A 12,742-nucleotide genomic window follows, 5' to 3' on the forward strand; every position below is an offset into this window, starting at 1 on the left:
TTAATTTATTGCCAATTAAAGAGCTTTTAGTTACTGGTTTTGGTGTTGAAAGAAAAAATAAATAAAACACTTAGGGAAAACACTGCTGCTTTCTTCCAGACACCAGTCTTCCCTCTCTCCCTCCATTCCATACCCCACCCCACAGTGGTCTCCAGTTCCTTGGCTGCATGTCATGCTCAGCCCCTTCAGCAAGGCAACAGGCAGCCCGGGAGGCTGGGATCAGTCTGTTGTGCTTGCTGTGCTTTCACTGCTCCTTGTTTCTTACTCACCTGCTCTCGTGTGGGTTTCTTCACCAGCCGCAGTCCCTTCAGAGTCGTAGCTCCTTCTGAGTCTACTCTCAGCCTCTGCTCAGGCTATGATTTTTTTCCTTTGGCATTTCTCCTGCTCAGCTGTCTCTCCTTCCAGCTCCTCTTGTGCTGGCATGGTCTTATCCTTTTTTCCTCCTACTGCTATAGCACTATAATCTTTTTCTTGGCACTTACTGCCCTTTCTTAAACATGCTTTTGCAGAAGTGCCAGAAACTCCTCTGGAGTGTTGGAGTGCAGTGAGCCAGTGCCCACTGTGCCCAAGAGGCAAGGGACACTAGCTGAAACACAGGAGGGTCCAGCTGAACGTAGGGAAGCCCTTTCTTACCGTGAAGGGTGATGGAGCACTGGCACAGGTTGCATGGAGAGGTTGTGGAGATATTCAAAAGCTATCTGGACATAGTCCTAGGTAGCCTGCTTTAGTAGGTGGCCCTGCTTTGAGCAGGGGGCTTGGACCAGATGACCTCCAGAGGTCCCTTCCAACCTCAGCCATCCTGTGATTTCTGTGCTGCCTGTTGCTGAGCTGGCTGGGACCAGCACAGGGCAGTCCCTGGCCTCTTCCCACACAAGGCACCCTGCACCTCCCTCACTACCAAAACCGTGACGGTTATGCTCAATACATAACCGTACAGGGTTTTCTTGCAAATTTAAGTCCTTACAGTTTGGGCTGGCAGTTTTTGAGTGGTAGTTGGTACTGTATTCCCTTTCTGTGTTACTGTTGTCTTAGATCAAGTAAATGAAACTCCTAAGGATATAATCAGACATTTATAGCCAAATTCTGTGTCTGGTTACATTTGCATCCCTGCTGATTTCAGAAGACAGAACTTAGATCTCCACTTGACTAGAGGAGCAGCCAAAGGGGTAAACTACTTTCTTTCTGCTCAGCCCTTCATCATCATGAAAACAAATCTTTGTATAGTCTCTATATCCTGTAGACTTTGTATTGTTTCCTCATGCCAGTTTAATTTAAACCAACAATCAAAAGTCCTTGCCAGTTGAGAGTTGAGTAACAGCAAAGTGGGAATGAGGGCAGGGAGGGAACAGATTCACTGCTTCAAACAAAAATCACGTTGTATATAGTTGGTGTGTGTATTTTTAAATATTTAATTTGGATTACTTGAATACTGAGTGTTATGAGCCTTCCCATGTTAAAATGAGGACTGATATATTTCAGAATTACTTTCCCTCCTTTAGCTGTATTAGTGTGCTGTTGTTAACTCAGAGTTGTACTGCTGAAAAGTCTGGTTTTAGAATACTTGATCTGAGAAGTCACAACTAAAGACAGCATAAGCTTTTCCACAAGAGACCTTTTATGGTGGTATATTCATATGTTCTGTGAACAGCTGTTGGATCCATCTTTTTAAGATGTTCTTTGCCATAGGTAAGGGGCCATAATAAATGTTAAAATATTCAGAATAATTGCACTTATCTGTTCTGTTTTCTTAATGTATTTCCTATGCATACTGCCTTACCTGTATGTACTGTACTTCACTGGAGGTACAAAAGGTAAATATCAGGTTCTTAATTTATAAAATGTAAACGAGTTTTAAAAATAATTCTGTACTACTGCCTATTTTCCAGTGATATCTGTCTTCTAAGAGAAGGTGATGGTGGTAAGCCCAGGTGAATTTAGTCAAAAGTTAATATTGGTGGTCTTCACATTCTCACTTAATTTCTGAATGATTTTGATCATTTGAAATATATTTTTTTCTTTTAAGATTTTTGTAGAGGCTAACCTATGTTAGTAAGCCAACTTTTAGGTGATTTGTAACAGCTCTGATACTGCCTCTGACTCGTACAGTTCGTATAATGTCTTTGTAACTTATTTTGTGCCTTTTCTTCCCCTGACACAAAATCTCTCAATAAAAACAAGCTCTTTTGCAGCACTGCAAACCTATTTTATTGTACTGATTTTTTTTTTACTTGCCTGACCCTTTTGTTTTGTTTTCTGGAGGGGACTGAAGCTCTTGTAATAGAATAGATATTTATAACAGGCTCTGCAGAAGAAAATTGACAAGGTGGAAAGCAGGTCATTTTGGAATGGCAGTGCTACAAAGCGCCTGGGAAACTGGGACTGTCAGTACTAATCAATATATTCCACCATATCTATCACAAATCATTTCTAACAAAAACGGGCACCAGTGGAATGCGAGAATCAATTTACTACTGGCTTCAGTTGTGCTGATTGATGTTGAAAGACTGGAAACACTTTGGGGGGGTTTAGCATAGCAAAATGTCTGTGGTGGTGTTATAACATTTGTACTGGGGGAGTTCCCATGAACACTGGTTGGCACTTAACACCCCTTCTTTAAAGTGCTATGCAAATGGACAGAAACATGCCTGACATCTGCCTAAACATCTTGGCAGGGAATGGCAGAATTTCGATATTTGTCTTCATTACCTGGAAATGAGGGGATAAGAACTTGACTGCATTTCCTGTCCTCTGTCCGGTGACAAAGAAAATATTGTCTGATTCTGAAAAAAGTGACTGTGGGAAATAGGGATCAGTGCTCTATTTTAAACTGCTGGGTACTTTCATCCCTCTGTATATGCTTCAAAAAAAACCCAAGTACTGTAAATACTCTCCTTGAATAGCTAGTCCCTTGAGCAGATGCCAAAGCACTTCATCTATCAGTATTTTAAAGTGTACATACTGAAGACAGGTGGTCTACATGATAGATAATATTACCAGACCTTGTGTTATGTTGCATTTTACTCTTCCTCGACAGGGAGCCAAGAACGATGATCCAGCCAGACTCCCGATTCACGCTTCCTGGGCACAGACCGCTGCAGAAATCATTCTTTGCTCTTGTATTGCTTACTGCAAAAGAAAAATGCAACCATCTTTAAGTAGCTTTTCTGATTAATCTGTCATATGCTTTCTAGAATCTCCTGAAGCTTTAAACAAGGTATTTTGAAGTCTTGTGAACTGCAGGTGTTTTCATCAGCAGCCTTTCTAGAATACGTAATTAGAATATATGAAGCATACACCAGCATCCAAAAGCACTCGTATTATTCATCCCTTGACCTAAAGTTACCAGGCAAAGGCCATCTTTTGTTCTCGTTATTTCTGATTCTTGTGAGCCTTACTCTCATTTCTGGTACTTGAGAGAATTAGGATTTTACTTTAGTTTTCACTTTTGCTGCTGTTTCACCATGGAGGTGATGACTGAAGGCCCAGTTTTTCAGATGTGTCTAGTTAGGTACTTGGCATAATTCTACCCATAGCCATTCAAATTTGTTTTTCCCTCCTCTCTAAAATGTTTCAGCTATGTGCTGCAGGGAACTACTGGCCTGAAAGACTTTGTTGGTTGTCATCTGCATGAGGATAAGGAGTGCTCCTGTGGGCAGCCGCTGATTTACATTGACACACCTTTCTTTTGAAACTGCGTTAACTTGGGTTGCTCTTAAATGCAGCTTTGCTTGCCGATGCTTTGTCTGGGAACTGGCTGTATCTTGCTGCAACTGGAGCCTGTTTGGCTACCACGCCATTGCCTTGTACTCTTTGTTGGGCCGAGATAAGGAAAAACAGGGTGAGAGACCAAGAATGGGGGAAGGACCCAGAAATTACACCTGGGAAGGACTGTGGTTCATGTGGCTGTGAGATTGTGTGGTGTTTTTTTTTTAGTCAGTGTAGCTCTAATCTTTGCTTTGTTGTGATGCTTCTGCTGTCAGTAATTTTTCACTCTGACAAGAGGAAGACACCTCTGGAAGTCATCAAATGGGAGGTGTGGAACTAAAGTGCCATCCCTTGAAAGCAGGGATGTTTTGAGAAATGTGCTTGTCCCTTGCTAATAACAGCCAGCGCTGGTGTTGAGATGGCAGTAGTAAGCGTTGCCTACCAGCTGCCAAGCAGCTATCAGGCAAAATTACTCGCTTCTTCCAAACTGCACCAGGCTCAAATTTAACTAATGTTACCTTATTTATTATTTTTGTAGGGTGGTTGTTGTTAGCTCTCAGATGCTGCATCTTGCAGTATGAGACTCCTGATCCCTAACCTGTCTTCCAGCTGCTCTGCTTACCAGCGATGCCAGAACAAGGAGATGCCTTTGCTAATGTCATGATGGAGCTGTCTGCTGGGTGGGCTCAACACAAGCAGAGGAACAAGCATGAGCAGCATGCACGTGCTTTGTGCAAGGAAAAACTACTGATAAAGTTATTCAGAGTAGGGTAATTCCTCTCTTGATCAACCTCTGCTTCTTCCAAGAGCTCCTGCAAAGCTTTGTCACCTCCCAAAGCTATTAGTAGCACTTGGATTTGGTAGAAATCCTCTACCTCATTTTGGATGGTGGGTGCCCCAAATGGTAGAGACTACCTCTGCCCAAGTCCTAGCAATTGACTGACAGTTTCTCCCTCTTCCCCAAATACGCAGTGCTATCTTCCAAACTCTGGGCTCAAGTAAAAGTAGAAGGCTGGTAGAGGAAGTATTCTGTCTACAGTTACACCAAGGAGCCAAATGCGGAGCTGTGCAGAGCTCCCTTGTGTGACAGGAGGGCAGCGGGGCTCCATCCTTCAGCAGGCCTGTGCTGCCCTTCGTGAAGATCTGCCCTGCCAGCTTCAGCCTGCAATGCTGCATTTTTTTTTTTTTACGGTGCTTGTTTCCTGCTCTGCAGTCACCCTTGTTTTTCTGCAATAGTGGAAGAAGCTACTTGTACTTCATATACTGGGTTTTTTTCCTCTGATTTTAAACCTGCATCAAGGCACCTCACCAGCTGCGTTGCACATCCTGACCCGTGGATACATTTGCGGTGGGTACCAAATACCCACCCTGCTATCTATTCTTAAATAGCAGTGGGAATCTTGCGCTTGCACAGACCCTACTCTGTTCGGGTCAAGCTCTCTTTCTGGTTGGTTTGATATTCACTTTGAAATGTTTGATTAATACCCTGTTAAAAGAAGGGGAGAAAAATCCTCTCAAGCCTCTGCAAGCCCTGTCAACGCATATGCTACCAATGCAACAATTAGGACAGAACCTTTGAATACTACAGCTGAAACTGGCACTGGCTCTGGGTAAGTCACCTTTTCTCACCGAAGTTTGTTGCTTTCTTGAACCCTCCACTCCTGCTCCCGTCTATAAAATGGAGCCAGTGTGAGTTCGCCAGGTCATGGGTTATGTTCAGTCAGTGTTTATAATGATGATGCTGGGTAGGGTGCATCTCTATTAAAGTTGGCGTGAAGGTGTCCAAGAGAAACTGAAAATTCCTAGGAAAATAATTCTTAATGCTTTGATCCTTGCATGGTACGTGGGGAGGGTGAGCTTTTGGGGTGGCGTGGCTTTCAGAAACAGAATACACAAGGGCAGAAGAAAGCAGTGCTTGCACAGTGGCCTTTTCTCAGGGATATTGGGTTGTTTGAATTGAGGGTCCATTGTCTTCTCTAAAATGTCAAATTACAGCTGTGGCCGTTTTGGCTTTTTCTCTGCTAGCTGTTGGTTTGTTAGAGAGCAGTGAATGGAGTAGAAGCTCACTCAGCTGAGATCTTTGTTGTCCCTGATCCCAGGAACTTGACTGAATGACCCTGTGCTCCTATGAATGCTGTTCTGCTTCCCTCCTGGCCCAAACTCAGCAGGGGGATAGAAGCAGTCCTGCCCTCTCCTACCAGATGACTGGTAGCTTTATTCACCTTGTTTCCCCTCCTAAATACACACACACATGCATCTGCTTGCCCTCCCCTTCCTCCATGAAAGCCCAAGGAGCAAAGAGATGGCTTGCTCCTTCCTAGCCTGGCCGAGCAACGTGTTCTGCATATTCCCAGTGCTTTTATTCCGGGATTGTTTCTCCTCCCCCACTCCTGCTTTTAGTGCCCCGAATCTGCATCTAACTAGTTCTAGCCCTAACTATCTACCCCGTGTCCTATCACTGCCCGCAGCAGAAGCAGCGCAAATGATTGACCCTCTCCCTTTGGCAATTTGGCTTTGACTGCACAAAACAACCAATAAAGTGGAAAGGGCTGGGCAGCTGATGACGGGGATTAGCTTGAAGCTGTATAGTTTTATGGTCTCAGATAGAGGAGGAAGTGTTTGCTTGAAGAATGCAATTGCAGTCCTCCTCCTTTCTCCTGCTGCCTGCTCTCGATGATGACAAGTTTTTAGAAGTTGTCGACGAAAAGAACAGCGTACGTATTTGCCAGACACAGCTTGGACTGGAGGCTGTTAGCTCATTTTCCAGTGACTGAAGCTGGAGTGTGTAGCAACGCAGGTCATGATGTGATCTGTCTAGAAATTCTCTGAAAAGACTTGACTGAAGCCTCTGCTGAGATGCTCTCTCAGACAAGGCTGGTTCTCGCTAGTTTGTCTGCTGAATCTCTTGATATGCTTTGTGGTACATTTATCATACTTCTAATAAAGAGCATGTCTTTTTTCACTTCTGCTGGTGCTCTCATTCTTGTCTGTGCAGTAATTGTTCCCTCATGGCAATTTTTTCCCTCGGGGCCCTCACACTATAGAGTCTCAATGATTCTCTCCTCCCCTCCTTTCTTCCCACCCAAAGCACGCAGTTGTCTGGCCCTTTCCCTGTGCTTTTCCTGAGACATTTCTACAGGTTTACTGACAAAATCTTCCTTCCTCCTGATTGTTTCTTCAGCTTCTCCTTTCCATCCTCTCCTCAATGCCACGTTACACAACGCAGTGTCCAAATTGCCATATCCTCGGGATCACCTGTTCCTTGTAAGTGTGATACCTGTTACCTGTGTGTGCGAGATGGCACAAGCTGAGAAGTTTGATCAGACAGCTTTTACAGTAGATTGGCCATACCGCTAACCAAGATCGTTCAAAACCATAGCTGCTTCAACATGGTTCAAGCCCTTGCAGAATGTGATTATCCAGCCTTCTTCACTCTGTTTTTGTGGGTTTTTTTTTAATCCCGTGCTGCTCCCATACCAATGTATCTCCCAGCACTCAGAAGTATCTCCCAAGGATCAGGCTCTTTGGGTCTGGAGACCCCTCTCAACTGCTTGCCGAAGCTGACCTGTTTGTCCTGTAATAATTACATTTCCATCAAGAGAAAGCAATAGATCTTATGGGTGCGTAGCTGTCGTTGGCCTGTGAGATAGACCTAGTTTCTAGTTCTGGCTCCAATGAACACTTGTACATTTTTTACTAGTCGGTCACTGGATGAAGCACATAAACCGCGACGCCAGTCTGAGACTTCTCTCTCCCAAGTGAGTTTGTGTTGGAGTGACTGTTCTCACTTAGCACTGGTGATTTATTCAATTTGCTTCAAACTGTCATAGACTCAAGCAGTAAGTTCTGAATCGGGTCAATTTGGACACAACAGTGTAAAAATAATACAAGCTAACATTGTGTTTGCTCTGGAGGGCAGCCATGGAAAAAAATACCAGCTCCTGGAAATGCTGTGGTCCAGTCTGATCCAGCCCCACATATAGACAGAGCATCACTGCAAGCGTGCTCCTTGTTTTGGCTCTTGTAAACCTCAGCTGTGGTCTCTCTGTCCCAGAGTTATCGTGCCTCTAGATTTCAAGTCCTTTTCTTGACAGCTGAAAATAATCAGCAAGCCTATGCTGACACCAAAAATGAGGCAGCCTTTTCTCACCTGCCAAGACTTCCAGTGCTAAATGTTTTTACCAGTTGCACTGTGCTCTGCCAAACATCATGTTTTCTCCAGATGTTGTTCTTCTAACCATGTGTTTAAATCAATGAGAGCTTCTTGGTCTTGAGTATTTCCTTTTTGGCATTCAGGCTATTTACCTAGGCGTATAATAAAAGTACTGGAAGGCTCCTGTTTTTATGAATGTTGGCCACAGGTAGGTTTTCAAGATGGTGGGACATCCTGATTGAAACAATACATCAGTGGTTGTAGTTTAGTGATGGATAAAACATAGCGGTAGAGGAAAAATATCCTTTGCAGATGTTTGGAAATGGTCTAATGAAATATTTTATGTTTAAATCATGATGCACTGGACTTGTACTATTTCAGTGAACTTCCAGAGGACAATACATGGATTTAGAACTCAAAATGCCAGTTTTCCTGGCCCAACATCTCAGTCAGCTCTCCTGGGAGCCTCAGAGCTGATGCAGCCCCAGGTTCCTGCCCCCCTCTGAGCTGACCATTATGAACTTGGAAATCTCCAGACTCTCTGAACAGCTCACCGCACTGGGTGCCAGTGACCTTGGCAATACTAGAAGCCCAGCTATGTGATTTAGGTTTGCTACCCAGTGGCTTGCTTCCGAACAGCTGCAAAACTGACTGGATTCTTGTGCGTTTGCTAGTAGGAGCTGGTCAGTGGTGGGTAGCAGCATCATAATCTTGGCATTTTTCAGAATTCCCTGCATCCTCAGCTACTGATAATGAAGTGATCACTTTCTTTGGAAATGCTACGCTGCAGCCTGAAAAGATTCCGGTTGTAAATAATTTTGGATTTCAAAACTCTTCCTAGGTTGAGAGAACTCGTTTCTAGCAAAAGCTTTCTGCCTTTTTCTGACATGTCCGGTCTGGCCACAAATGGAAAAAAGATATCAGGCTTGATAAACCACTGGACACGATCCAATGCTATGCTTAGTTTGGAAAGGATATAAACCTTTAACTTGATATGAAGTGCAGGCCCAAGGCTCATGTGAGAACGTGTGGCAGTGAGAACAAGCAGCACAGGCATTTGGAGCATTTTTGAGCCTGCCAAGTATTGATCGGTGAGGGGTGGGAATGAGTGGAGAAGCATTTCAATTTGGCATCCATATGCGACTCTGATGCTGTCACAGTGAATTAGCAGCACTTTCTTTTCCCTGTAGTCCATCCCAGGCTTTTGTTATTGAAGCATCCCCTTTGTGTTTTAACAAGTAGATACGGGCAAAGCGAAAAAAAACCCAATAAATTCATAGAACTTGTGCCCCCAAAAAAGCCTGCTTATGTTATGCTGGTATCCTCTGAATGGAGACTCTGAACAGTACTGAACCATCACTGCTGAAGGCTGTTACAGCGTAAATGTTTTAGGGGATTCAAGCTACAATTACTCATTTTGTACAGTCACTTAATCCACTAATGGGGAGAAATGGGGCAACAGTTTAAGAAGGCAAGAGAACTGTCAGAGATTATTAAATCTACTGGGATGATTTGTTTTGGTAGTCTCTCTTGGCCCAAGTACATGCTTCAGCTAATGCAAAAGACTTAATGCCTCTGGTAATTAGAGCAAGAAGGGATGGGTCATCATTAGCGACTGCAAATTAAGGGTTGTGTTTCATCTGGAAGGCAGCATCTTCAACTGGGCTTATTTGTTGCCGCTGCAGATCATCTGCGAGTCACAAGTGGTACATTGGACTGACTCATTTGTGTGATTTACTGGAGGCTTTTTAATACATGCTTACTGTTCCGTACGAGTAGTTTTTCTAAATAGTTGCCAAACAGAAAATGCCACAATATTGGACTTCCCCATACAGTTAATGCTACTGCTCTTATTTACATGATGTTGGTCATTTTTTTATTGTTGTACAGTTCACAGTCTAGATGATTTTTGGTTGTAGGTTTGAAATATATTTGTCATATCTATGAAGCTGAAGAGTGAAGAAAGGAAAACCAGGCAAGCATGGAAAGCATCAGTAATTGGCAGCTTCAGAAGATACAAGAGCCAATCTAATACCATTCAAGGTATATATTTACAGAACACTTTTATGTGGGTTTCACAGATCCACAACCATATTCAGTTCTGGATATTGCCAAGGGCATGAATGAAGAGGATGTATCATAGTATTTTTGCAGATACTAGGAAATCCCTAAATCCTCTTAGAAGAATGCCGATAAGCAAATGAAGACACAGGTACGAAGGAAATTAGCCACAAACTGAACTCCATTACAAGGTGGGCGCTGAAATAAAACAAACGGGGGGATGTAATATAGCTGAATAATTTCAGATGAACTTATGCAGATCAGCCGGCAGAAAACTATGACTTAAGACCAAGATATTGAAGTGTGGCTTGAAAATTCTTGAGAACAGCTGGCTAAATCAATGGATGCCCATCAAGCAGAATTTGGGGGAGTGTCTGTGGTCAGGTAACTATGTTAGTGATGCTGATAACCTCCTGAGGGATGCAAAAGAGGGAAGGAAGGTTGCAGTGCCCTCAGCAAGAACTGTCTGAGGGTGAGCCTCCCTCTCAGAAACATGCCCAGACCCCAATGGGGGCTTAAGCCTCTTGCAAAAATCAAGAGAAAAGAAAGGGATTCAGAGGTGTCAGGAAAGTAGCCATTCTCAGTACAGATGGGAATCTTCTTAGAAACGAGTATACTTGGGGATTTTACTTCATTAAATTAACAAAGCTCAAAAGCTCTCTACAGGGCTCAGATCCATGATATCTGATGGGTTGTGAGCTGACTAGGACTGAAGAGGCCTTTTCTGTTTGCCTCTTCGTGTTGTTGCCTGGCTTCAGCGGGGTGCTTTGTATCTCCATGAAGCAGCTGAGAGCTTTTCCCATCTGTTCAGTCTGTGGCTGGCTCGGCCATCAGGCTGACACTCGGGAGAGCCGGATGGGAACACATGGCCCTGGCTGATACTCTGTGAAGACGCGTTTCTGCGGCAGGCTGTGGCCTCCCCTGCTCCGGGAGTGTTAGCAGTGCGTGAGCTGCTCAAAAAGTTAGCAAACATTCTCCTTCAAGGCACAAAATGTGTCTGGTCCTGGAGAAAGGAGGGGAGTCTAAGTGACAAGAGGGGTGTTCTTTCCTTCTGTGTTTCTTGAAGAGTGCGAAACAAGAAATAGCCTTTCTTCGCTCCCTCGTGCTGGTGTGCCTGGGGCATTAAGTTGTTGGAGGTTCCAAGGAGATTGTGTTTATTAGGCTTCAGAGCTTGGGTCCGTCTCGGGTTTTCTCCATTTGTAATCTTACTTTCCTATACAAGCACTGTCAGGATAGATGCTCCCTGAGAAGGACCAAGGACCAACCTGGAGAATGGGTTTCCTTCTGTAGTTTTGGTGGTTAATGGGAGGAAAAAAAAAAAAAAAAGTCAAGCTAGAAATCCAGAGCTTTGCATGGGGTGAGCTGCAAAAGCCATGACTACTGGCTGAAGATAGATGAAGGCGTCACTGCAACAACACTACATCAGTTCAGCAGATCTCACTGGAGGAGCCTGGATTCTTCCCACTTTGGGTCTACGTCCTCTTTTATCTCTGCAGATGTTTCTCTCTCCGCACTCCCCTTTCTCTTTCTCCCTTTGGATGCAGGTTTTTCCCACAGTAATATTCCCTCCTCACACGTGGACATCTGCTTCTGCTTTCCTCCTGTGTTCTGTGCTGTCTGGTCCTCATATAACAAATGAGAGTCTTTGTGATGTCTGTTTTCCTCGGTGAGATGGAGACTGGCTCCTGTCTCCCATACCACCGTGCTGCTTTTCCCTTTACAGAAGGTCCTGTTGCTACTCTAACCTGTACTGTATTTTGCTGTTGGTGTAAGGGCCTTTATCGGTTGCAGTATTTTCTGTCAGTCAAATAGCACTCATCCTATAAGTAGTATAATAAAATCCATAGGCGTTCAGTGCAAGTTGTCCATCTGCTATGATCTCCTGCATCCAATTCGTGTAACTGCTCTTCTGCTTCTTTCTTTCTTTGGATTCATTGAAGCCCAAGGAAATTATGAAGCAGCAAATTCTTACAGCTGGAGCAAGGAGGTTTTGGAGTTGAGAAAAACCTGTGTTTGATGTTACATTTGATACTGGCTTTCTTGTTGCTTTTTCCTCAGCCATCTCCCCTTGTACCTCCTTAACAGGGGACAGTAAGGGAGAGTTATTTATTCTCTTTAGATGGCAGGAGCAGGCAGGAACTGTTGCTCAGATCCTTGGACTCCAGCGTAAACTTGGACTTGAACTTAAATATGCTCGAACATAAAGATAGCCGTTGTCCTAGACTTTATGCCACCTTCCCTCCCTATGAGGAGGGGGAGCCAGGGACACCCAGACCCTCTTGGAGAAGTGCTTCCCAATACAAAAAGGGTTATAAACATAACGTGTGGTACTGTATACAAGAAAAAAGACCAAAACCACGTTCTTCATCTGTCTGCCAGCCCCTGTGACTCTGGACAGCTGTCATGAGGAGCCACATTACAGGTGCAAGAAGGTGAGACCCTTAATCTCCCCTTGCTTCCTAATACACATCTGAGGTTCTGGGTATTAATGTATGGTAGTGTTAAGGAAGTTCTTCTTTATGTACAGCTAGCTGCCTGAGGGGGCACAAGGGAGTTAATGTTTTGGGGACGCACTTTTAACGGAATCTGACCATTTAAACGGCTCATTCTCCTCCCTTGCACACTCTGCTTGGACTTAATCCCATCCAACCCGCCCCTACAAGTCCTTCCTAACCTGTTGTTCCGCTCACCTTCTTTCAGATCCTGCCTTTTGTCTGGCTTCCCCAGCAGAGCTCGCATGCACTGAAAGATAGACAGTAAGTCTCGAAGTGAGCAAGGATGAGGTATGGTTCCCTAAAAACTGGGGGGCTCATCTTTTGCAGT

This window comes from Platalea leucorodia (assembly GCF_965183815.1).
Source record: "Platalea leucorodia genome assembly, chromosome: 2".
In the NCBI taxonomy this organism is placed as follows: domain Eukaryota; kingdom Metazoa; phylum Chordata; class Aves; order Pelecaniformes; family Threskiornithidae; genus Platalea; species Platalea leucorodia.